General features: G+C 40.4%; 1 protein-coding gene across 3 annotated transcripts in view; it reads right to left on the bottom strand.

Annotated features, from left to right (window-relative positions):
- MEIS2 (Meis homeobox 2) overlaps window positions 1–25287 on the bottom strand; it is a 174903-nt gene that overhangs the window by 7223 nt on the left and 142393 nt on the right. The gene's annotated exons all lie outside the window — the stretch shown is intronic.

Raw genomic sequence — 25287 nt, 5'->3', positions numbered from 1 at the left:
AAGACGGGGGTCGTTTGGAGGTCAGTGCCAGCTGGGGGCGACCTCTGCGGCCCAGCGAGTGGGGACACCCCGCGCAAGGCGACCGCCCGCCCTAAACTCAGGCACCTTTCAACTCGTTAGAAACCCCCAGTCGCAGGTACATGTGGTTAATATTAGGCCCAAAATAACCTCTTTTTTTTTTCTTCTTTTTTTTTTTTATCTCAAACCGGGGTGGTTGCCGAGGCTTTTGAGTGCTGGTAAAGTCAGTTAGTTGGCTGCGGAGCCTGGATTTAATTTCGCTGGTAATCCAAAAATAAGTGCTTGCATATTTCTTATTAGCTTAATGCGCAGCAATCCACGTTGGCACAAGCTAAGCCAAATTAATTTCCCTAAAATAATTTTAAAACTTGCCTATTCACAGAGTTTCTTTCAAACAGAGCAATTTTCTATCACTCAGGAGCCACGCTTGTTTTTGTCCCCCCTCTTTGTGTTTGAGAACACTCTGGAGCCTTCGCGCAGGTTTTGTGTGCTATTTCACAGCTCAGGCTTTCGGCTGGTGACCCTTAAGGAGTGCTAATGAAGTTGAATACTAGTGTTTAATCCTCTTCAGAAATACTAACATGCCCATCATCCAAAACAGCCTCCAATAATTGCCATTGGGCCCGATCCAACGCCTAGCAAAGTCTTTCAGTCAGTTAACTGAAAACTAAGTTCATCTGCTCATTTAGTAAATTGCTGGCCTTTATATAGCATCAACTCCGCAAGGCCTTTTGTTGCACTTCCCTCCCTCCCTCCCGCCCCCCGGTTACATTCCTCTGCAGATAATAAAAGACGGTGGCACACCTTCGATTGCATCTTCTGTAATCACAGTCGTGGAAAATTCATTAGACAGATGCATAAATGCTACAAGTAACACTAAAGGGCTCTTTTGCATCTCTCTGTTTACATCCAAAAGACATTCTTTATTCTCTAGGAAAAGTATAATTCGGCTGTCAGAAATGTCATCCTGCCTCAGAATTAGTCATGACTTCAGGTATTAAAATAAAAACTCAGACATGGTCGATGTACTTGTTTATTCCCTTCTGACTGCGGCACAGCGAAGGCATCTCCTACCCCAGCGCTGTGATTTCGAGGCGTGTTTCCATCCTCAAAGACAAAGGTCCCCGGTAGGACTTAATTTGCTGAGCTCCTTTCCAGTAATGTTACCGCGCTGACCAAATGGAGCCTGACCTGAACCTCCTCTGTCCAGCACGCCTTTTATCAGCTAAAGTTAAGGCCAATAGAGATTAACAGGAAAGCCTGATAAGACTGTTTTCTCTTCTCCTATGAGCTTCTAATGGTGTATACAGATGGCAAGCTTTTAAAGAATGGAATGAACGTTTATTTAGGCCTGTAAAAAATCACAGACAACAGAAACATCCCCCCACAAGCCCACACTTTCTGTCTTACTAACCCCTTTTCTTCAATCAGGCCACTCTTCAGGGAAACCAAATTGCTTTTTCGTTTTTTATTTAAACCCCAACCACTTTTATTATTTACATCTGGTGGTCCCCTTATTTATGTCCCTCTCCACTTCCCGGCACACACACCCCGGCTCACAGGGCTGCGAAGCATTATGGGCCTTGGCTCTCAGCGGGAGAACTCGACACTGTCTTCAAACAAATAATTAAGGGGAAGGTTAAAGGTTCACCCAGAGGTCATATCTTTGGATACTCCTCAGAAAGTTTACATTAGTAAGAAATGGGTGTCCTCTGAAGTGTTCTTTCAATGGGCTCGCACAACAAGGCAGAGCATTAAGAAAATTCTAAGTCCTGAAGGGTTTCAGGTGACAACCGCTTTACCTCCGTAAGGAGCAGACTGGGATACTCCACTCCAGTCTTACATATTGGACAGCCACCACAGAGTAAGCCTTTCAGGACGGGTGTTGAAAACCCAACCTTGCCCAGCCATTCACTCCCAAAAGAGCCTGGCCATATTTTATTCTGCTGATGTGAGCAATGCCAGCCTTTCACTGTGAACTCTACACAGAGGCAATTCACTGGTTGTTCTGGAAATGAGAGTTAAAGCCCTAATCATGAGTCCCCCAGTCTTTGTTTCCCTACAGAAAAAAAAAAAAAAATTAGCAATATAAGTGATCACATGTGTCCGGTAAGTCTTGCAAAAAATAGTGCTTAGGTTCGATTTCTGATCTTACTATTTATCCATTTTTCTTTTGCACATGTGCCAAGCTGCAGGTGCAAAGGATGTCCTCTAGACCAGCAACACTTTGTCTGAAGAGAAGATACACTGTCATATACTTAGAAAGATATAGGAGCACAGAGGCTTTAAGCATCCAGATAATTTTGAAATTCCATTTCTACGTCTCCTCTGAAAAATCCTGTTCATAAACGGCATCAGTTATACCTACCAACGGGTACGTCTGAAAAATTATATATGAAGTTATTTATATTTGCAAAATTGCAGGTGTAAAACAGACATACATTTCAGGTGAAGCTAAAAATCAGATCCTAGTTTCATTAGCAGTAGCTACATCATGTAATGCATCAGCACAATTGGTAGACAAGGGCACAGAACGCAGTGTTGGTGGATTATTATTTATTCTTTATACTGCCCCATAAATATGCACAGTGCATAATAGAGACACAGGGACCGTAGTCCCTGCCCCAGCCATGACATTTTTTGAGGACTTTTTTTGAATCCCTCAGGGACCCATCTCCAGGGTCAAAGTAAAGCAAAACACAGCCTTTTGCCCAGCACTTCAGTCCATACATTGCAGAAACACTGTGATATTACTTTGGCAGAAATGTCTTCAAAAGGCATTAAGAGACAGGTGAAAAAAGGAGACCACCACTACTTCCAGCATTATTTGGAACCCTACAAAAGAAGAATTCACAGCTGACACTAATTGCGTGCCTTGCTCATACCCTTCACCCAGAGGCCAAAGATTGAATGGCCTGAAAAGATGAGTAAAATCTATCAACAAGACATGGATTTCTTTGTTACTCCGTTAATAGTAATTCCTATTATTTGGATGATAGCAGCAGTCAGAGGATCCAACAAAGCTCGGTCTTACTCCACCCCATGCTGCACAAGCGCACCATCCAAAAGAACTCAGGGTCTGAACAGATTTCCAGGCAAAGCCTGGGGGAGAGACGCCTTCTCCCTGTTTGCAAAGGGGAACGGAGACAGAAGGAGATTAAGTGACAAGGCCAAAGTCATACAAGAGATCTTTGGCAGAGCCACACACCCAACATAGATTTCCTCAGTCCTCTTTCAGCGCTCCTACAATCTGCTATCCATATGCTATCTTTCCTTTGTTCCCCCAGCTTAGCAGTCAGGCACACTGGCAGGGGACTGCAAAGAGAGCTCACATTGCCACTGTTTGTGCCTTACCTGCTGCGTAGATAAAGAGGGGTCATCAGCCTCTAGGGCTGTGAGGCGATACCTTCACAAACTCTACATTCACGTGGTACTTGGTCCTCATTCCAGAATGATAAATGAGGTGTGCAATGTTGAGAAATACATGTCATTGACATAGCACGTTTAATGAAAATCTCACTTCCAGCATTTTGCAAATGACAGATTACCGACCTTGCTTATTCAAACAATAGCCACTTGAATCAAAAGGTTTTTTTGCATCTCATAGTTTCCTTTAATTGCTACCTAAAGCGGCCACATACATTTCCTATAGCAAGAGCCTCTCTTTCTCACACAACTAGTTCCGGTAACTTTTGTGGGAAAAGTTATGGAAGCACAACCGAACAAGATTTGGCTCAACATGCACAACAATGTGGACTTTCAAAATAGCACATTTTTATCTGCTTCCAGCAAAACCCAGTAGAGCAGTAACGGTATACTAGTGAATATGCAATGTAGTCTGGTGATTTGGTAGCCCTAGTCCTAATTGGTTCCTACCACTGCTAATTAGCATGACAATATAATCTAAACATATGCACTTAATTGCATCTCTTAAAATAGAGCCTTGGTTTTCTCTGTCCAAAATAAACATCTATTCTGTATTTTATAGGAAGTCCTGTAATTAATTGTCTTTATATATTTAGCATATTTTATCTCAAGTCATATGATGTTAAACTCACATTTACATGATGCATTTTAATTTTGTAACAAATAAGGTTCAGATAAAACCTCAGAGAGATATTTCTGCAAAGTGCAAAAGAGAATAAACAGCAAACAGAGATCTCTTAGTCTGCTTGCCCAAGTCTGGCACATTCAAAAATAATTTTGTTGTCTTTTCCACTGTCTTATACTTACTGTACCTGTATTTCAAAACACTGTGACCACTCCATAACTGAATCGGAGTAAGATTAGTTCTTGGAATGACCTGTTAGTGGCTGTACTGATTGGTAATCAGAACAAAAACTTCTCCAGCTTCACTCTATGGCTATCATGGAAAATTCACTTTAAGTACATAGGGTCACAACAGGTCTTGTTTCAGGAGGATGAATTGCATGAAAGCTTAGGGAACTACAATTCATCCCCCAACATGGGGTCTAATCTGAACTCAAGCAGAGAGTGGTATTTAACTCCAGTCACTTGTCTATATGTCTAATATCTTCTGTGAGATGAACTGGTGCAAGACTGAACCAGTCCCTCGCAGAAGAGTAGATTCCCCTTTCCAAGAGACCGAGGAATGACATGGAGCCGCCATGTACAACTGAAAACTTTCCAGTCTCAATCTGGATTTCCACTTAGAATTTCCATCCCAGAAAATGAGCTGTTAAAATATTGCATTTATTTAACAAACCAGCCACTGCATAAATGGGTTCTCAATTCTTTAAGTGAAAAACAGAGAAACAAATTTGTGAGACAAATTCACAGTCAGCTCTCTCAAAGGATTAATGACAAGGAAAGTTTTGCCTCAGTTTAGATTTTAGCCCAAGAAGACACTTCTGCTCTTTCACTTGAAAAGAACCGAGATATTAAATGAACCTTGCCACAAGCTTAGTCATAGAAATAATACAAATAAAAGTAGCAACAATAACAACAATAATGTAGGGTTAAAATTGTTTATTTTCTGTCACCTGAATATAAAGACTAATTTGCACAATTTTTAGGTACGCAGAGGAACAGTCCAGCAAGACTTTTCAAAAACCTGCCAAATCTAGATGAGACGCTCGGCCCTTATTAAACCAAGGTAAATGGGAGCTGAGCTTGATGAATAAATGGGGTTTAAGCACCTGCTTCAATGTTTTGCTGAGTAAGAGACTAAGAATGCATTCGGAAAAATAATTCAACTGTTTTCACCTCGGATGGGAAAATAAATCTTTGTCTAAATGATATTTTGGCATTTGGACTATGAACTTGTCAGTGTTTAGCTCAAGAGTATATACTACACTGATCCCTTGTTGCCCAAGAATGCCCTAATTTGGAAGGGAAAATAAAGGATGGAATATTATACCTAAGTCACAAAAAAATGTTTTCATAAGTAACCTAGAAAACTATTTCTTTCCCAGGCTGAAAGAATAATTTCAAAAGTCTCGAGCAGATCAGAGCAGTGTGAAAGAATGCATTAGAAAAGGCTAATTTGCACAAACACTTTTATCAATATACACCCCCTCCACCTTTACAGCAGCCTTTGTCTATCACCCAAACTTTTATCTGAGCAAGTAACATCCAGTTATCTTAGTTTATTTAACTTCTCCCTCCAATATGTATTTTAAACTGACAGAATTAGGTTTAGGCATCCTTCTGTACATGTGTGTACAAAAATAGATGAAAAAGTCCTTGTTTATGCTTCACTGAATCTATGCCACACCTGGTTACCAACTCTTATTTGCAACATTCCTTATAGGAAATTAAAAAAAGATGAGTTAGTCACCTGGAAATGAGCCATCTAAACAAGGCTTCCCTAAGTCATGAATACTGGAGTCACTTACACGATTGGTTTTGAGAGGAAAAGGGAGGGACAGGCAGGTTCATTCCCTGACAAAACTTCACACAGTTTTGGACAGCTTTGTTAAAGAAGGGGGGTTATGGGCTGTTTAAACTGATTTTCTTAAGCTAATTTAGACATCTCATATCTGTCAAAGGTGTGATTCAGAGGACCTAAGTCAGCATCCACTTTTGGTGGAGAGAAGGCTCTAGAAGATGACAGAAAGCAACTAAAGTGGGTGCCTGAGGCAGCCCGAGGCGGGCACTAACTGTCCCGAAGACCTCTGCCGCATCTTGTATGTTTATGTTGGAGCTCCTAAAAATATGTTATGCCACTTGGGGCTGCCAACTGTTGAAAATCAAGAATCTGCCCGTCCCGTAACCGTAAGGCTGTCCTAAAAAGTCATAAGTTTAAACAGCGCTCTTCTTGGTGTTTACTTTGCGAGTTTTTCAGTCATTGCGCCATGTTTTAAAACTGCTTTTCTCAGGCACAAAGTCTAGAAACTTACTTGAAAAGATTTGCACGTAACCATTGTCTCCTGGAGCTGGGACCTCGAGTTAACATGAAATAACTTGAGCCTTGTGATAAAATCATGAGAATTGGCAAGACAGGCATCTATTCACCTCAGAGAAAATCCGTCTCGTTAAACACGTAACTCCCAGTTACCAGGTTTCCTCTTGGGAGCGCAGGGGAACGATTTGGCTCTGCCAAGGAAGGACGTGGTGCCTGTCACAGGGAGCACCTGCGCTGCAGCACAGACCCCGGGGAGCTGCCCTGCCCTTGCTCCTGGGGCAGGGGCTTGTGCGCAGGACCCTTTCCCTGCGACGAAGGCAGACGTCCGGGAGGCCCCAGTCGCAGTCGGGGCTCCCTGATGCTCTCCACAAACGTGGAGGACCCGTGGCCACCTGGCTCCTCCGCCGGCCTGCGCCCCGCTACTTCCGCCGGCCTCGCCACTGGCCCAGGGCCGTGAGAGCCCAGTGCCGGGGCCAGCGCTGGCCTGCGCTTGGGGTCGGCACAGACCCCGGTGGTGGTGGTGGTGGTGGTGGCGGTGGCGGTGGCGGTGCTAAGGCCGGCATCAGAAGAGCTGCCACTCCCTGCTGCAAAACTGGGCTCGCCCCGAGTTTCAGCCCCCGGCGGCCCCAGGTGAGGCCTCCCGCTGTGCAGCTGGGCGCCATGAGGTGGGGCCAGAGCACCGCTGCCGGGCCGGGGCCGGGGGTGCCGCTGCCCCGGGGGCGCGCCCGCCCGCCCTGCGCCCGCCCGGGGAGCCAGGCAGGCCCGCGGCCCTGCCCCGGTTTGGCCTGGCGCGGACGCGGGGATCGGGGCGTCCGGGGCAGCAAGCACGCGGCGGGCGGTACGGCTGCCGGCGCGAAGGCGGCGGGGAGTTCCCGCTCCGCAGCCGCACGTGGCACGGGGTGGGCGCAGCTTTCCCCTCCCAGGCTCCCGGGACACCTCAGCTCAAGCGGGGCGGTCTCGTCCCGTATTCCCGCCGGGATTCCGGCGGGTAACGAGCGCCTTACGGTGCATGCGATCGCACCTGTAGCCGCATAACGCGCGGCGGCGGCTGCTGCTCTTTCTCGACTGCCATCAGATCATTCATATACGGTTATTTATCATGCGCCGTAAAAAATGATCTTTTAAAGATACTTGAAAAGAAGGGAGGAGACAAACAGACGTACTTCCTTAGCTATTCATATCTTACAGATAAAATGCAAAGTCAATAGACATAAGCTGTAGTATATAACCTCATCCTGTACTTGATTTATTGCAGATGGGAATCAACTAGAAACTAAATCACTTTGAAATTTTTACTACTGACATTAAAATTCCAGGTCTGTATACATACGTCTTGTGGAGATGCTAAATACAATTTCAGCTAATTTGGCACGCGCTTTGATTTGCTAGCACTTAGACATCCACATTAAAGGTAGGTAACGGATCTCCTATAAAATCTTAAGGAACTCATGCATTTAAAGATGCATTAATTTATCGTCTTAAACTCTTTAAACTTTAAACTTAAACTTAAAAAGGAAAAGGTTTTCAAAACCAATGAGGGTCCAGCAGCCTTGAAAACACAATCAGCTTGTCTAGTTTCTTACATCGGAGGTGAGGGATCTCATTTTAGGTAACTTTTTTTTTTTTTTAAAAAAGGTGTAGTTTTCGAATAATATTGCATCAAAGTATTTGACACAATTTTTTAACCCTTTCACATTAGATTTTTTTAACCAATTCTAAATTGACCCAAAAAGGAGAGTTATCAGCACATTTAACAGTTGTTTAACTTCTCTGACCAAATCAGATGAAGGCACTAATTCTCCTTCTTACTTTTCAGTGGAAACTACCTAAGTAGCAACTTGCCAAAAATGCATAAAGGTGTTTAGCAATCCTGTACTGGGTATGTTTGAAGAGATCAAGGTGCGCTCACATGTCCTGTGCTATGGATATCTCTGATTAGCTTGTCATCTGCTCTGAAGAAGATGTAGCCCAACTCTCCTATACCATGTAACAGGCCAGCTGTTAGCTGTCTGTCAAGCACCTAAAGTGGACAAGTAGTCCAGGAGCAAAAATGTCACTCCTTTGATCTGGCAAGGAGCAGCTGCTGATTTATAGAGTAGGACTTTGTTCTTCCGTTCTATTTTACTTTCTTTCCTAAGGCAGAACCACAAAATCCAGCAGAAAAAAAAAAAAGTGCCGTTCTCTGCAACATCAACAAGCTCTGACAACTGCAACAGGGCTTTTCTTGGCCCTAACAAAGCTCTCAGGCATCTCCTTTGACGCTCACCTTTTTTTTTTTTTTTTTCCCTTCTTCTTTTTGCAATGCGGTAGTTATTGTTTAATTCAGCTTCTGTAAATGGAATGGACTGTGGCCAGCAAGCCTGGGGCATAAACACACCTGTATGAAAGAAGCCTTATTGTAGCAACCATCTACAACCAACCTGCACATGCACTACCAGTTCGTGAGTTCAGAAGGAATGTTCCATTTTCCCTGACAGTAAATTTTGCCTTAAGATAACAATTTTTTTTGTACCCACTGTCCTGTCTTGACCATGAAGCTTGTACACTTTTTCATTGTTATTAAAATCTGAAGGAAAAAAACATGTATTTTTCTACCTGTCAGCTAGCTCACCTCAGGAAATTGGATCCAAAGAACCCACTTTAAAAAAACCACAGCCAAAATATATTTATAGAAACACACTGCTGAAAGTTTGAGAACTACTGATCCTAAAGATGCCTGTTCTGTTTCAGACACAGAGATGCAGTCGCAGCCACCTCCAGCTTATACTGTTACAGATTCTCCTCAAAAAAAACCCAACATTTTGCAAAAGAACTACTCAGTAAGAAATAGCATGGGATGCAACTAACCAGACTGCGGCACTGCCAGCCTGAGTCAATGCTCCATTCAGTTCTCTTGGACTCAGAAGGTGCTCAGCAGATGCTGTGAGGTGGTCAGTCACTACACGGGCTGTTAAACTCCTGCCTCGCCCGTTGGAAAAGCGAGGGAGTTTTCCTTTATTTCCTTTCTGATCTGTTTTCGAGTTTATTAGCTAAAAAACATATCTACGGGCCAGAAGAAAAGGCTGCAATATAATGCTGCTGAGCTGGAGAGGAGTGCCTTGTGTGTTTACGGATGGGGAAGGAAGCCACATAGCAAGCTGTGTATTTGACCCTGGTATGTGTCTACGCACGTGCTGTGTTCACACTTCTTTATACTGTAACTTTAAAAACAGTCAAAAAAGATTATAAAAACAAAGATGGGAAGAGGTGAGGGTGGTGGGGGTGACATCGTGACTACACGCTCTTTTGCATATATGTTAGCTTGTGGAAATAAATAAGAACTATTACAGCCAGGGCCCTAAGGGAGGCAGGCAAATGATGATGTACAGGATAGTATAAAATGATATATTAAAAACTGAGCTGTGAACAATAGAATATTAAGCAAAAGTCCGTAATAATTGGCAGATATTTAGCTGTAGACATCTTTCTCTGGTTGGTGAGCACTAAAGTATACGTGAGAGGAAAGAGAACTAGTTAGGCAATTAGAAGTAATGGGCATAAATAATACACTACGTATAAATACATTCCCCCCCCCCCCCGCTCCCATGTTATATATAGCTCTTATCCCGACACACCTAATCACCTCTCAGTAAGTCATACCTACATGCTGGTATCCCTTGTGTTTTGCTCTTTGCACTGTCTGGTTACTGGAGATTCTGCTTATGTAAATCTGCTTTTTCTCTGTTGATGCAGATTCATGTTCATTTTTTTTCCTTTAATTATTCCAATACTGGTGGCAAGACTGTATCAAACCAGCGGGTCTAATGGCTTAGTAGCTAAAGATGTGTCAACACCACAGACACCAGGAGACTGCAGCCTGCCACATTATGGAATACGTGCTCCAGAGTGACTGAAGGTATTAACAGCACAAGTGTAGGACGGCTATAGTATTTAACTAAGTGTGCTAAAATGAAGAGGTGATTACACAGATCTTCCCAGTGTCATACTGGTGAAGGCTTTACTCCGTTTCATTCCATTTTACGTTCTTTGTATCCCCCAAGAATCAGGGGAAAATGCTTTAAAAACATTTTTGAGAGTTTGTTAGTATATGAATGTGTTTTTTGTATCTTTGTGTCTTAGTTACTCTAAGCCAATCTGGTTTGGAATCATGGAACAGAAAAATTAAAAAAGCTCCGTGGAGCCATTTCCTCAGCCTATCACTCCATATCCCAGGCTCCCATACTTTCTGACCAGTGCTTCATCTCCCCCAGGGCTCAGCTCTTGCTCCCCAGCCTACCTTGCTGGCTCACCCAAGATAATTGCAAAGTACAGCTGGCAAGTCAGTGATAAAGCTTGCTGGTGCTCTGCAGGGGTCCTAGATGGCCAGATATGTGATGATTGAGGACACATATGTGCACGTTACACCATTTCTTTTCTCTCTGCTGTTTTCATTCTTCTGAACAAGCTAAGGGCTGAAACCAGGAAGGTTTGCGCTTTCCGACGTGCTTGAAAGGCTGGTTTCCCTGATTTCAGTACTCAGCTGGCTTATGGGCAGAGCACAGCTTTGGAGGAGCCTGTGCTCAAGTGCACCACGTTTCAGTTGTTGTTGGCCTCCCCAGCTAAAGAGGGGGCTATTAATGTGTTTTCCTTTCTTCTGCTATAGGATGGATAGCTGGAGAAGTCTCTCTTAATGTAGTCACTGCCACTTAAAGATCCCCTGTGATAATTAAATCATAGCACAAAAAGAAACTTAAAACTGAGCACATATTTCTTCAATGAAGACTGGCCAGTTCTGTGATGTATTCCACTATCCCATATTTTGCATACAATTGAGATATCTGTTATGAAATGAAACCCAATCTATATAACCTATCTAATATTTATCTTTCTTTATGAGAGCAGTTTGGAAACTCTGTGTGTGATCTTACATAATTTTAATAACTGGTTGCTGATGGATTTCAATATTAACTCTGAATTAACTCTGACTGTTCTGACTGGTAGGGTGTTGAGGCTTAATTTTCAGGAGAATTTCCCTAATTGTTCCTGCACTGCGTGGGGGTGAAGGCGTCTAAGAATATATGTATAAACTTGCATTTGAGCCCACAAAACTGGCAATTTCAGGGCCATATCCAACAATGCTGATCCCTTCAGCCTGGTCTAGTAAAGCACTCAGATTTATAAGGAAAATTTTAAAAATTACCAACTCCTATTATCAAACTCATCATAGGCCCTGTAAAACTAATCCTAATGTTCAGTGAAATTCCAAGTTAGGACACAATATTAGCAAAGGGATGTTGATACTAGTGCCTAAATTGTAGGTGATCCGCTCCCAAGGAAGTTCCTGTCTGTGGTTAGATGTTCCAGGAATCACCAGAAGGGTGGACTTAGATACCTAACTACATTCTTTTTGTAAAAAAAAAAAAAGCCCTCACTTAACACTGAAAGTGCCCGAATTCTTTAGGCATGTAGATTTGTATTTCTTATCATCCCATCCCATAATAATTTTTCCTGCTGGGTATATGCGTATCCTAACAGTGAATTACTTGCTGCTGTAACCATGCTCTATCTTTGAGTTAGAGGAAGACGCTTATGTCCAGTTAGGATTCCTAGGGATCCTTTTAGTGAGGCAGACATCTTAGGACAGGTCTGTTCTTTCTTATAACAACACAGATAAAGATCTCTCTCCTTTATAGCTGACACCATAATTATTTGACTGTTTATCTGGAAAGGAGGAGATCAAGTTTTGCCTCCCTATCCTGCTTGATTTGGAACAAAGACTTGAGCGTAGGTCTGTCACATCCTCAAAGAATATCTGAATCACCCCGGTATTCAGTACAGTGAACAAAGCCCTTTCAGTTCTCATTCTGAAGATGTTCCACCTGAAGTAAGTAATTATGCAGTCATAATTAATCAGCACTTAACTCACACACATCTGAAGTTGGAGCCCTAACCAAGAGGCTGTACAGTCAAGCCCTTGTTCTTATTTAATTTTGTTCTACTGACTAGTCGTTGCGTACACAACAGAACTGGCAGACAGGAGAACAAGAAAGGCATGATAGCGAAGAAGGGTAAAGATGGAGCATTATGTTCAATAGCCCATTGATTGGGAAACTCAACTCACTTGGAACAGTTAAGACATTGATTTAAATCAAGATGAAGAGAAGGCCTGCAAACATATATCCTATTTAACAAGTGAATTTTCTAGCCAATGAGCCATTGAGTATAGCACTCCCTCTACCCCATTTGCCTCTTTTGTGTAAAGCTTGGTATGGCTGATGGATGACAAGAACTTTGGCTGGATTTGGCCCCTGGGGAGACACACTGAGGCAAGGCTGATTTTGTGTTGAAAGTTGTGTGTCGCTGTGGAAAATGTTACTCTCTATTTATCACCATACATGTGTTTGTGTTCCTACCCCTCTGTCCTGGAGGTCCTTTCTATATAAAATAACCAAGGGCAGGGCAACAACTCACTTTTCAGTACTGCTAGGGTTACAGTTCCAAGTTTCTCAATTATATCCCATTTTAAGCAGTTTTGTGCGTGCCTACCAATGGAAACAAGTATATTTCAGGCATTTTGGGACTGAGTGGCAGCTAGGTAATGATGCTGAAAAATGCAGTGATGGCTGAAGATAAAGGTTAGCTTAAACTAAAAATTAGAGGGTTTGTGCTTGACGCTGTCATGCAACTCAAATGATATACATATCCAACAGATACGTATATATTAATGAGGAAATATTTTGTAAAATATGCTACACTTCTTTATTTATAAGCCAATATTATAGTAATACTTTCATAAGAAGTTCAAGCCAAGTTTTAGAACATCCTTAACCAACCTTTGAAAGAAACACAAAATTTAAGGTCAATAGAAACATTACGTAAAACAAAAAAAGCCTGTGAAAAGACAAAAAAATGCCCCAAATTCACAGGCAGCATCTTCAAGTGAAGTAGTTCAGCATCGTGCTTGCGTGCACAAGTACTTAAAAATAAATTTGTTACGAAATAAAGTGTAAGTAGAATAAAAACAATGTTTTCATTATAATTCAGTCTACAAACTGAAGAAAACATAGGAAGATCAATCAGTAGTTAGAAGAGGGAAAGTTACTAAAATTATAAGTGATTTGTACACTCCTAGGAACAATACGCATTTTTAATTTGATAGTGGAAATCCTGTAATATTTAACTATTTTAGAAATCAAATATGCCTTTATATATGTAAACAAGTAAACTTGCATCCATGAAAACCAGAATAATAAAACCAACAAATACAGACACCCATTCAGGTAAACTAGTAAAGGAGAGTTAGTTTCCATTTCCTTTTCTTGATTCTTCCCAGTTGTTATATTCACTCTTTCCAATGTGACTATATTATCATCCACAAAATTTTTAGCATCATCGTAATCATAAAAGATATACTTTATATCTTTATAAATCACTTGAGGCTTAGCGGACCCTAGTAATGCCACATCTGCTTTAATCCTAGTAAATTCTAGCCTAAGACAGCATAGCCTGTGGTGTCTCACCTGAGTTCTCGGAGACATTTCAGGAAATGCATTAGCTCTGTGAGTCAGTGAAATAAATACAAACAAATATAGTGGTCAATGACCAAAGAAAAACTTAGACCTCTAAATGGGTTTTGACAGAAGCCTGAGTTGAAAATTCCAGCTGTATTTTATGGATGTCTCTAAAACACCACTGCGTTCTGCTGAGATGAGTGGTCCGATTAGCTGCCTTTGATGCCTGATACATGTGTTCACAGTCAAAAAAAGTCACGTACCTAGAGGACCGGTATTCCTTTGGTCCAAGAAACTAAGGTCTACAGAACAACAAATAAGAAAACATCATAATGTCAAATTCCACAACCTAATTTGAAACAAAAAATCTCACAGTTCCAAGTACCACATTGCTAGGACAAATCTGATGCAAAGAAGTGCAGCTAAGATGGGTGCTTACACTTTATTTTCAGGTGTACTAAATACAGGTAAAAAATTGGTAAGTGAAAATTTTTGTGAGCATGTTTTGCACCTGGACCAAAATACCCCATTGTGTCCTTCTGCCAGATTTATCCCAAGTGCTACCTAGATCATGCCCTGGTTTTCCAATATAGCACAGTTCTGTAATAACTACTTAAGCATGCCGTACAGTATTAATCTTCCTCATGAACTCAGCCCCAAACCAGTTTCCATGGAGAGAAATTAGGAGGTATGTACAGGCGAAGGAGAAAATATATGGCTAGCCAATGATACAGAAAGGCTCTTCAGATACAGAAAGGCTCTCTAGATAGGAGCTATGGTAGAGAGGAAGGATTTTTCAACTGAGATTGCAGAACTGAGGGGAGGGCAGCATTAGACAGAGAGTAGAGAGGAGAATACGGGAAAAAAAAAAAGAGACATCTATGTTGAAGTAGGTTTTGACATTGTTTTAAAAAAGACAATTTTGAAATTGATCCAGAAAAGGATGGTGGAAGGCTGCTGAAGTGCCTGAAGTAGGAGGTAATTTGGATGTGTGTGTGAGAAGGAAGCATCAGCATTTGACACGTCGCTGGGGGGTGGTGGGGTGGTGAAGAACTGGGACTTAGAGTCCTGAGAAAAGGGGACTACAATAGTCAAGGTGAGAAGAGATGAAGGCAGAAGCAAAAGAGACATATTGCTGAAATGGAAATAGGAAGAGAGGCAGACACTGGAGATGTGAGAGGAAGAGCAACACTAGGAAATGCATGTGGATTTTGGGCAGTGGGAATAAATGTGTGAGGAGTAAGGCTTGTATTTATGAATGTCTGAGAGAGTAATGTTGCTCTGGGTTCGCTGTCAATTTCTCCAGGTTATAAACCCATCTATATATAATGACGGTATTTAAAACATGAACTTCTTTTAAACAATGCTCTGTTTATTGTAATAGTTCGTTAGCCAAGCAATCTCTGCAGTAGCTGCAGCTGTGGCTTGTTCCATCTTATCAGTAATTTTAACTCTCTTATAATGATTACTGTGAAGATTTTCACAGTATTTTAAAATTATAAATATACTTTCCTCCCAGCTCTTGAATTCCATGTTGTTTGAATGGACTATATGTCCCTTAACATCTAAATAATTTGCCCTGAGAATCATCACAACATGGCTACACTTGGGAACAGAAGATGTGAATACGGTTCTGATAAAGCTCTGCAATGTTTATTTAAAAACAAAACAAATCAAAACGTAACCTTGAACAGTTTATGATTATCTAGAATCAGTATCTTTCTCCATAACATAGTCTAAAAATCCAAGTCCTGAAATGGCATGCATCTGTGTGAGAGGGTGGCCACTAGATCTCATCAGTTGTTCAATCCTCACTGTTTGTTGTGTGCCAAGCACCGAGTAGGCTTTTACTTATGACTGCTTTAAACAGTGCCAGACTGCCCTATGACTTTCAAAAAGACCCCAGGATGAAGTTAGCATGATAAAGAGCTTGATTTCTCTAAGCAAGTCATTCAGACTGACAGCACCTATTCATTTACCAGAGACTAAACAAAAAATATAAAAACAGAAAAAAGAAGACTCAACTGTTGGACTTACTGACTCCTGAAAGGGCAGCTACACTATCATTACCACCGAGCGCATACAACCTGAGCTTGATGTTGGCCTACTTAAAATTACTATTTGCTATGAAGGGTCGGCGAAGCAATTTATAAAATGATGGGGTAAATGTAAGAGAAGCCCCATTAAAAGCTTTTTCTTTCCTTTAAACGAGAGTGAACAGAGCAGGACTCTTTGAGTTTGACCCACTTATTGCCTTTGTACATTTGTCTTTATTAACATCTATTAACTGATTAGATTTCTGTTAGAAGTAATTGAGCATTGTTAGGTAATTGTATCATTGTGGGTTCTTACTGGGGAAAGGTATTACATCCAAACACTTAAGACAGATAACACCAGATGGATGTATCTGTCTGTCCATCCATCTGCCCACTCAAGAAGCCTTTGGGTATTTTTAGAGAATATAAAGCAATGGTGCAAGTCATAAACAAAAGGGTCATTTTAAAGAAGGGCAATACACTTAAGTAAACCGACGTAAAAATTATTGTCAACATCCACAATATCCACGATGCAAGATGTTGTGTAGACGTTCCTATGGAATACTAGTTCTCAGAACCATAATGAGTTGCTATTAGAAAAAGCAGGGACATATTATTAGTATCCCCACAGAGTTATCCTCTAAATTATTTATACTTGCAACACTTTAATGTAATGGCAGTTTTAAACTCAAGCAAACAAAGCAAACCACACAATAAAGAGAGGGGAAGAGAATTGTACAGAAACCCTTTCTGAACACATGTAGTTAGAAAGGCGAGTCAAACAAACTAATAAGACTTTGTTTCCTACTCAAATCCTCATGAGGTTTGCAACAGACAGCATCAAAGCTTTTTGGGATTGTGTCACCTTGATAAAGGATTGAACAGCACTGCATCTGTTTTATTTCTCGTATCTAAAATGTAAAGGAATGAAACTTTGTTTGTACGGTACAAGTTTGCTTATTGTCTTTGAAATTCCACAGCGGACCCTCCTCAAAAAGCTTAGCTCTCAGGAGGGTGCAAATAACACCAGAGCCTTGTGTTACTCGTATGTTCATCCCCTAGGCTATGGTGCTAGGTTTGCACAGGAGTCTGGTGGGCAGTGGGGAGGACTGTTGTTTTTATATAAGCTCAGCATTGTGAATTACTGATTCTGCTTTCCACACTTGATTTACTAATGCACAGTGTAATGATTAACACTTTAGGAGTCAACATTTTTCAGAAAAATTGAGATGGGATGCCTTTTTTTTTTTTTTTAAAAAAAGAAACATCTTCAGCCAAACTCAAGTCTGCTCAGTGCAGGGAGGATTTGGGTGAAATTGAAAATAGCTCAGACTGAAGGCTCTAATGGTCTCCTTCTGGTCTTAAACTGTTTGCATTTATGAATATAAAAAGATCATCCTGTTCACTTTCCATTAACCGATCTATAAAGTTTTGTCTTAATCATGAGAACAAACTCTGGCTGAAATCACTGTCTTATTAATTTACTGAGCAGCTAAATTTGGTTACTAACAAATTTCAACCCCACAAAAAGGAAGAAAAAACATATGGCATGGGTTTTTTTCCCCCCCACCTGTAAAAGGAATATGTAGCTAAATATTCTCAGCTCTTCGTCTGTCACAATACAAACAGGTTTTAAATGTATCCAGTTATTCTGAGTGCCTCTTTTTCTGGCCATTTGGATTAAGGTATCCCAAATAAACTCACAGTGAAAATGGTGGCCTTCTTTTTAAGCAAAACGACCCTCATATGTACTAAAAACCTTATTTGTCTTATGCTACTTCGGTTGTACACCAGCACTGTCATCGATTACCGTGGAGTTATATTGGTTTAAAATTGGCGTAACTGAGTAGTGGATCAGGTCCTATAGTCAGACATATGTTTTCCACTAGATAATGGCTACTTATATATTTATGAATTTTAAAATGCTTTTCAATTCAACTATCATTGTTACTGTGTGCAGGAAGTAAAGAAGTAAATTGCAACCAAGCTTTCAGGGGTTTATTCCCTCATGCAGCTCTTCTATTGCTAGTGTCAGGGAAGGGCAACTGTATAGTGCCCTCTACATAATAAATGACACTGTTGAATATTCTTAAAGTAATGTCGGTGTGTGTATGGTTTTAGGGACAGAGCTATTATATGTTGGGTTTTACATTCCTAAATACTATGCCATCATTTCTTTAACCTTTCTTCACAGAAAGTTTCAATTGGTACCCAGATCTATTCTGTCCTGATCACCCATAGAAACAGCGAGTACTCACTCACAGGGCAATGAACAGCTTTCAGGCACATGCGTAACTCCAGTGTCAGTTGGAGTTACGTGCAGAGACTCAGAGCAGAAATAGTATATAGCTCTCCGTTCCTGAACATGACAGTCATAATAAACCTTAACCTCGACATTCCCTGCTTTCCTCAACCACAGCTAAAAATGCTACACACATTTATACCATCTAATGAACCAGGCATTAAAAGGAAACCACAGATCTATACCAATAGATTATCAGGAAGAGAAGTGTGAAGTGCTCATTGTAGTATCATGTAGTTACAAAGAGGGAAGACCCAATGCATCATCATTGTCATCCTTCAGCAAGAGTAGAGGATAATCTACCAATGGAGGTCCCACCAGCTACTAAAATAACAGCTTGTAAACTGGATAGGGCGAACATACAATGCAAAATCCTAGGGGGCAGAAACTCAGACTCACCATGGTGAACCTGGAAAGAGAATGATGGATGCTTATTTTACTCTTTGATGGCAATACAAAGGAAGGACAGACTATGGATTGAAGTAGGGGTTCAGGTTCGACTGAATGGTGTCCAGTTTCTGTGTCTGTCACATATTCTCTTCATTAATGTGTATAAGCCAATTAATATTAGATAATTATTCTGATTATGGAAAGAAGCGAGAAGGTATAAGACTTGCTCTTTCAGAAGCAAGTAAAGAAAAGTAGGAGTGAGTGGAATTTAGGATTGACTCCTTTTCCACCCACACCTCCTTCAAGCCATGGAAACAACCAGCATTGAAACGATAGCAACCTATAGCAGATAGTGGTCAGTAATGAATACTTATCACCTTAATGAGCAAGGGCAAAGTAGGAAACTCTGCTTTTGCTATGCCTTAGAGACATATACTATGCTGTTCCTACAGTTTTACTAATAATCAAGCCCTTAGTCTACCTGACACTCAATTTCCTATTGGTTAATGATATTAAAAATTATTTCTTCCCCATCTCACCTCTCATTTGCCTTATGTTGTCATGATCCATTTTATGTTGGTTTTGAGACAATTTGACAATAAAGGACACAAAAATATCTAGGTACCAATATATCCATGCCTCTGCACTGCACAGGACGTACCTTCCTCCGATTGAAATTCTGATGATGGCTGAGGGCCTGACTGCACTAGATACAGTTACTAGAGTCTGGTTTACAATTTGTTCTGCAAGTTATTCACATGTAACTCTCCAGAAGTCTAAGTTGTTTTTTTTTTTTTTAATGTGGGATAATTAGCCCAATATTTAAGAATTCTAATCTCATATAAATGCTCAATGAAAGCACATATTTTCCTGGAGCTAAAAATGCCTGGATTTCAGTTTTGATTCTCAAAAGAATGTTATTGTTCCTTCAGGACGTGAAATGGAACATAAAAGAGCACTTTACCTCACCATTTGAATTGGATGAATTTTTTTTTCTTCCTCTCTTTTTTCTTTATTTTTGAGGGCTCAACTGATTATTGTTGTCTAGGAGGTTTTTTTTTCTTATAATCTTTAGTGTGGATTTTCTGCTTTTGGAAAATCTACAAAAAGTATGTTGTCCTCATTCTGTACTTTTGATTTCATACATTTAATTTCTAAATTAAAAAATAATAAATAAAAAATAGACTTTTTAAATTTCAGGGCCCATTCAATCAGCAGTCTCTCTTAAGGGACTACCAAAGAGGATGCCAATTAATTCTGACTGCATGACGTGTATTCCAAGACCCACCAATTCGCCTCTCACAAGCCACAAAACAAATGCTGGTAATTTACTTTTGGCAAGTACTGATATGAACCGGACTAAACTCAGGGATGAAATTGCAAATGTTTTGGTATATGAAATACTTCCTTATCCATAAGATAAACACTGTACCAAGCTGCCAGACAAATTACTACGTCCTCATGACTCTCTAGGTTAATGCATCCCTCAGAAATGGGGGAAGAGAAAGATTAAAAAGAACATCCCAATACAGAATCTATTACCTTTGCAGACAGTAAGAAGAAACCCAACCCAGCAATTAGAAAGAAGAGAAAAAATCAGCCACTGAAAGCGGAAGGGCACAACATACAGATGAAGGAGGAACTTACTGTACTCCTACAGTGTGCACAGAAAAGTGGGACACCTGAAGTGTTTAGTTATTTTTCAAATACAATTGTGGGCAAATCCACAATCTGTGTTGAGGAAGCACAACTTAAACCAGAGCACAGTAAAATGGGGTATCTTCACTATCGTGTTTGAATAGGAGTTATTAGAACTCCTAGGTTTAAAAAAGAGAAAAATGTTGATGTAGACTTCAGAAACTGTGGCAGCAGGCAAAACAACTATTTTTATCTGCTTATGATGAGGAAATATGTAAGCTTCTGTGCATTTTGGTTCACCTCAGCTCCATTTAGTTTTAATCCAGGCCTATTCTCATGGCTTTCTTTTAAATACATTTCCTATTAAGGGAATAAACTTGAAATTATTCGTAACAGGTGGCTCGTGTGAAAACAGATCCCATCAGCTGTCTGACTAAGTGAGCACCACGGAGAGGAATAGCAAAGTCAATCCACTTTGGCTTCCAGTGAAAGAAGCAACCTGCCAGACGCCAACAAAAGAACGAGAGGTGGAAGTGAGCCGAAGTATCAGGATCCAGCTGTTTTCAGGGACCTAGCTCTAGGCCTACCACAGGAATAGTAAGTCTGATTTTCCCTGGTTTTGCACTATGTAAAGTCTCTCAACATCTACAGCGTTTCTCCTCATTTACTTTGGGACAAGCAGGAGTATCATCAGACCAATATCTCCCAAAATTTTATATCACCTTTTACAGGACATATATTGCAGGCCCAGTCCCTGCTGGGCCCCGGAGAAAGATATAAGTAATAAACCTCAATGCATCCATTTTCTTTTTACTTTAAAGAAAACTATTTTATATATTTGAAGATTATAAGTAAACAAATTGTTTAAAACAACCACTTCATTGCCATACCATTTTTCCTTAACCTGGAGATTCATTGCAGAAGTGAAACAGGTATGCCAGAGCACCTTCTGATTTATTTGATACTGATGTTATTTGCTTGTTTTACAGTGGATGGAGACAAGAATCTTACTGCCCTTTTCTGTGCATGTCAACGCAAGTAGAGAGTACTGTGCTTCCACTGGTACAATTAATCTTTCAGGTAGCTTGCACCCCCTTAAATGACTGTTTCTTTCTATTAGGGACCAAGAATCAAGAAAACATAGGTAGGGGCATTGCTGGAGGAGAGTCTGTGGGAATAAGTATCATTTCCTTGGTGGCATACCCTGCATTACCAATACACCACAGTCCATTTAAATTGGTAAGTCGTGAAGTCGCCAAATATACTGGAGACAATTCACATGACCCAAATTTACTGGAGTGTACAGTCACAAAATCTGTGCCCTGGGGTCAACATAAAATACCTATATCATACTACGTGTTTTGTAGTATGGCTTACGATACCGCCTTGTGATTTCACAAGCTGGTGAACAGTACTGAGGACTGTAAAACTCTGTGGTGTTGCAGGCTTTACTGCAGGTGTCTGCAGTCATCTGCTAGTCTCTCCATGTCATGACACATGAAGAAAGGAAGAGATGAACAGAAATTGCTACAGTCCTTCAACTTGGCAACAAGGGTCCTTCCCTTCCAGTTTTCAGGGAACTCCGCCATATCTCTGTGTATTGTCCTGCAAATGCTGTTTGAATTACTTATTGCAAGTGCTATTTGAGGACAGATTCAACATCCAGAACTGAAATCTGTGGTACAACTCCAACTCGCTTCAACAGGCTTTGAAACAGGAACATGGACAGTCTGAAGGAGAGACTAAAAGACTGAAACCACTTTGAAAATCTGCCGGCGAGCCACTGCCTCACTTATGTTACCTACACAGTGCCCCAGTGTGCCTTTCCAGGATAGTCAGAGAATGAAGCAGCAAAGTGCATTTATATTTAGGAGGAAAAGACTTTTTTATGTTTTTATGTTATTTTTATGCTTTTCCGCCTAACATATTTTAATGCTATTTTTATGTATTTTTATCTTCCTCTATAATATATTGTCATATAACTCCAAAAATATTTTAGCATCAGATTCCAACGAATAGCTTTTACAGTTTTTCACCAGCTTGCCTCTGTTACTTCAGTGTTTAATTACTTGATGTTTCTACACCTCTGTGGAAGCATGCAGCTCCACCTCAGTGTTACAGCCTGGTAACTGTACGCTGTTCACTCGGTGAATCCACTTGCTGATTTCACTGCTAATACTTATTGTCAGAAAGGCTGTGCAGGCTGTTATAACCTTGTCAGAGGACTGAATAATTTAGGGGACAGATTTCCAAAGCTAGCCATGTACCTAAAACAGACATGTGCTCTGTGGTATTTATAAAAGCATGTGAGGGCCATTTGAAATTGACCCACTAATACATGGATCCTGTCGACAGTGAGCTTCGCATCTCAGCTGGATCTTCTAGGAGCTGCTCTATTATGACTAATTAGTCTACCAATTAGGTGTCCTGGATGAGATCTGAGAAAAAGGAAAGCCAGAAATTTATGAGTAAAGTTGTAGGTAATATTTGCAGTGAACATAATCACATAAAACTAATATAAAACTAGGTTTCAGCAGAAAAAAAAAAACAAACCTCAGCCCAGGTTCTTAGAGTGATTCTGGACTCGCCTTTAATTTTGCATTACCGTCATGTCATTTCAAAAACTGAAGGAAATGTAATAGCCAAACTGATGCTCAAACGACAGCACTGCGTCTGGGTTTGTCTGTTTTTTGGAGAGAAATAAAATTTTTACATTTGAGTGGGAGCTTTGACGTGTAAAAATAAACATTAAGTCGTGTGGCTGAGGAATAAAGCTCCTCCTCAGAACTGCTTTTATGCAAACACGACCCTCCAGAACCTCGATGTGCCAAAGACTGTTGAGACTTGCTCTCTCTGATTTAGCAGTTTACTTAAGCGTGTGCCTGTCTATAAGCACATGGATAACTTCATTAACATGACTGAGAGTTAGGCAGGTGCTATGACAGCCTAATGGAGTTAGGTCTCATCTGAAGAATGGGTTTTGAGCGTGTTTGTTCCCAAACAAGTCAGCCAACAGTCATCTCGTTTTTTTGTTTTTACTGATCAGACTATTTTGTCCTTTGTATTGGTGCCCTTTGATTAATCTTATCAGCAAGAGCGGAAATTTTTGGTTCTAAATAAAATTATTTTAGCTCATTATAATTAAGGCATAGAAATTCACAATGATTTAAAAAAAAATTAAACTAATGATTCACCTCAGGAAAAAGAACCCAAGGTATCTGTGAGGAAGATGGCTCCTACTTCTCATCCAGAAATAGGGTAAAGTCTGAGAAATGAGGGATCAGAAATAAAGCTAACTGTACAAGAAGCAACTGGGAAAAAGCCTCATCTGGAACCGAACGACTGGCTTTGTCCTGAGTTTACCCCTCAGATCTGAGTAGTGAGACCTTCGAGGGGTCAGCAGGACTCATCTTTCCCTCCAGAAAGCAATGTTGTTCTCTTGTGTAGAAATTAACTCTGAGGTACTGTGCCTTCGTTTCTCTCCTCCTTTTTTAGCTGCCATTGACTAAACTACTGAGCTTTAGTAGGCACTGAAAAGTTGAAATCGGGAGAAAGACAGACATCACGGGAAACATAAATGGAGAGACCTCACCACATTTCAAAACCTTCACGTCCTACATGGTTGCAAAATTAATGGAAGAATCCTGATTTCTTTCTGAATATATAAACCAGAAATATTCCCAGTGGCTTCCAAAGCACTCCCTGGCTGCCTTACAGGACACTGTGCCCATCAACGTAAAATATATACATTTTGAAATGTAGCGTTTCTTTTAATTTTTTTTTTTCTCCATGTAAAATGGCATATTCTTTCTACACAGAGAGAATAGTCTTTATTAAACTTACAGTCTTACAAATGGACAAGGTCAGACGGTGTAAAGAGCTGTAGAAACTTTTTTGGGGGTTGATTTATGTTGAAACAAGCAAGTGAAATACAGTATATTTTATGTTATCTGATAAAAGATGGTGTATAAAAAACGCTTCAAAATGCAATGTTTTGAAAACCACAATGAGAAATGAATTTTTAATAAGGCTTGCCTCAGCGATCTTCTTGGCCAAGAAGAGATTTCCACTATTCAAGTGCAATATGGAATTTTGACTTGAGAAACTCTGTATGAACTGTGTTTTACATCAGTCATTGAATTTAGGTGAGGAATACAGAAGAAAAAGAAAGCAATGATAGAGCCAGTAGAAAACAAAGAATGCTTGCAATCTGTTTAAAGCACCAAGCACATTCTAGACTATAATTTTCTTGATTCTACATAAATGTCCTTCTGTGATAAACCAAAATTTTTAATCTCTTTCTGCTTCCATTGGTAGTTTTTAAGATGAAACATAGAATTTTCTTGTTTCTGCCATCTTTAAATTAACCCATAATCAGCAGAAGGTTAACCTCAATCTCATGATGTTATTTGCTTTAAGTGGATAAGTACAAAAGCACATAAAAAATTAATCTAAATCTTCGAATTTCTCCCCGTGCTCAGTTTCACCTGCAAATTGCTCTTTTGTCACTGGTAACATGGAACTAAAGAGCTCGCAATTCCAATTTTATCCTCCAAATAACAAAAAAAAAGGAAGACAGCTGAGTTTTCAGACAGCTGTAGAAAGGTCTATCATTCTGGATTATTAATTTTGTATACTAGTCAATAGACATGACTGCCTCTTTGAAATTTCCAGCTTGGGAAGATTTTTGCTAAGCCAGCATTCGTGAGTCTTCATTGACCTGCGTCTTGGGTACATACATCACTTAATAAAAAGGGAGTATAAAATACTCTTGGTATGCTCCTTGTTTAATAGGTATTGTGGGTTTTTGTATGTATTGACCGGGGAGGTGATCGCACAAGGTGCAGAACGTTCACAAATCAGCTTTACTCACATCCTTCTGAGTAGAAAGATTTTACCAGAGCCTGTGACCTTTAGGGGCCTTACGTTCTTCAAGCACTTTTATTCTTCCTCTTCGCTTATTTTTGATGCTAAGTGGTAGGAAAAACTAATTCTACCTTTACTTTTCCATTGGGCCAGGTTTTCACTTGATGTAAATCACTTTGG

Source organism: Phalacrocorax aristotelis, chromosome 9 (assembly GCF_949628215.1).
Source record: "Phalacrocorax aristotelis chromosome 9, bGulAri2.1, whole genome shotgun sequence".
NCBI classification, from domain to species: Eukaryota; Metazoa; Chordata; class Aves; order Suliformes; family Phalacrocoracidae; genus Phalacrocorax; species Phalacrocorax aristotelis.
This window is presented reverse-complemented; position numbering and strand designations above follow the sequence as displayed.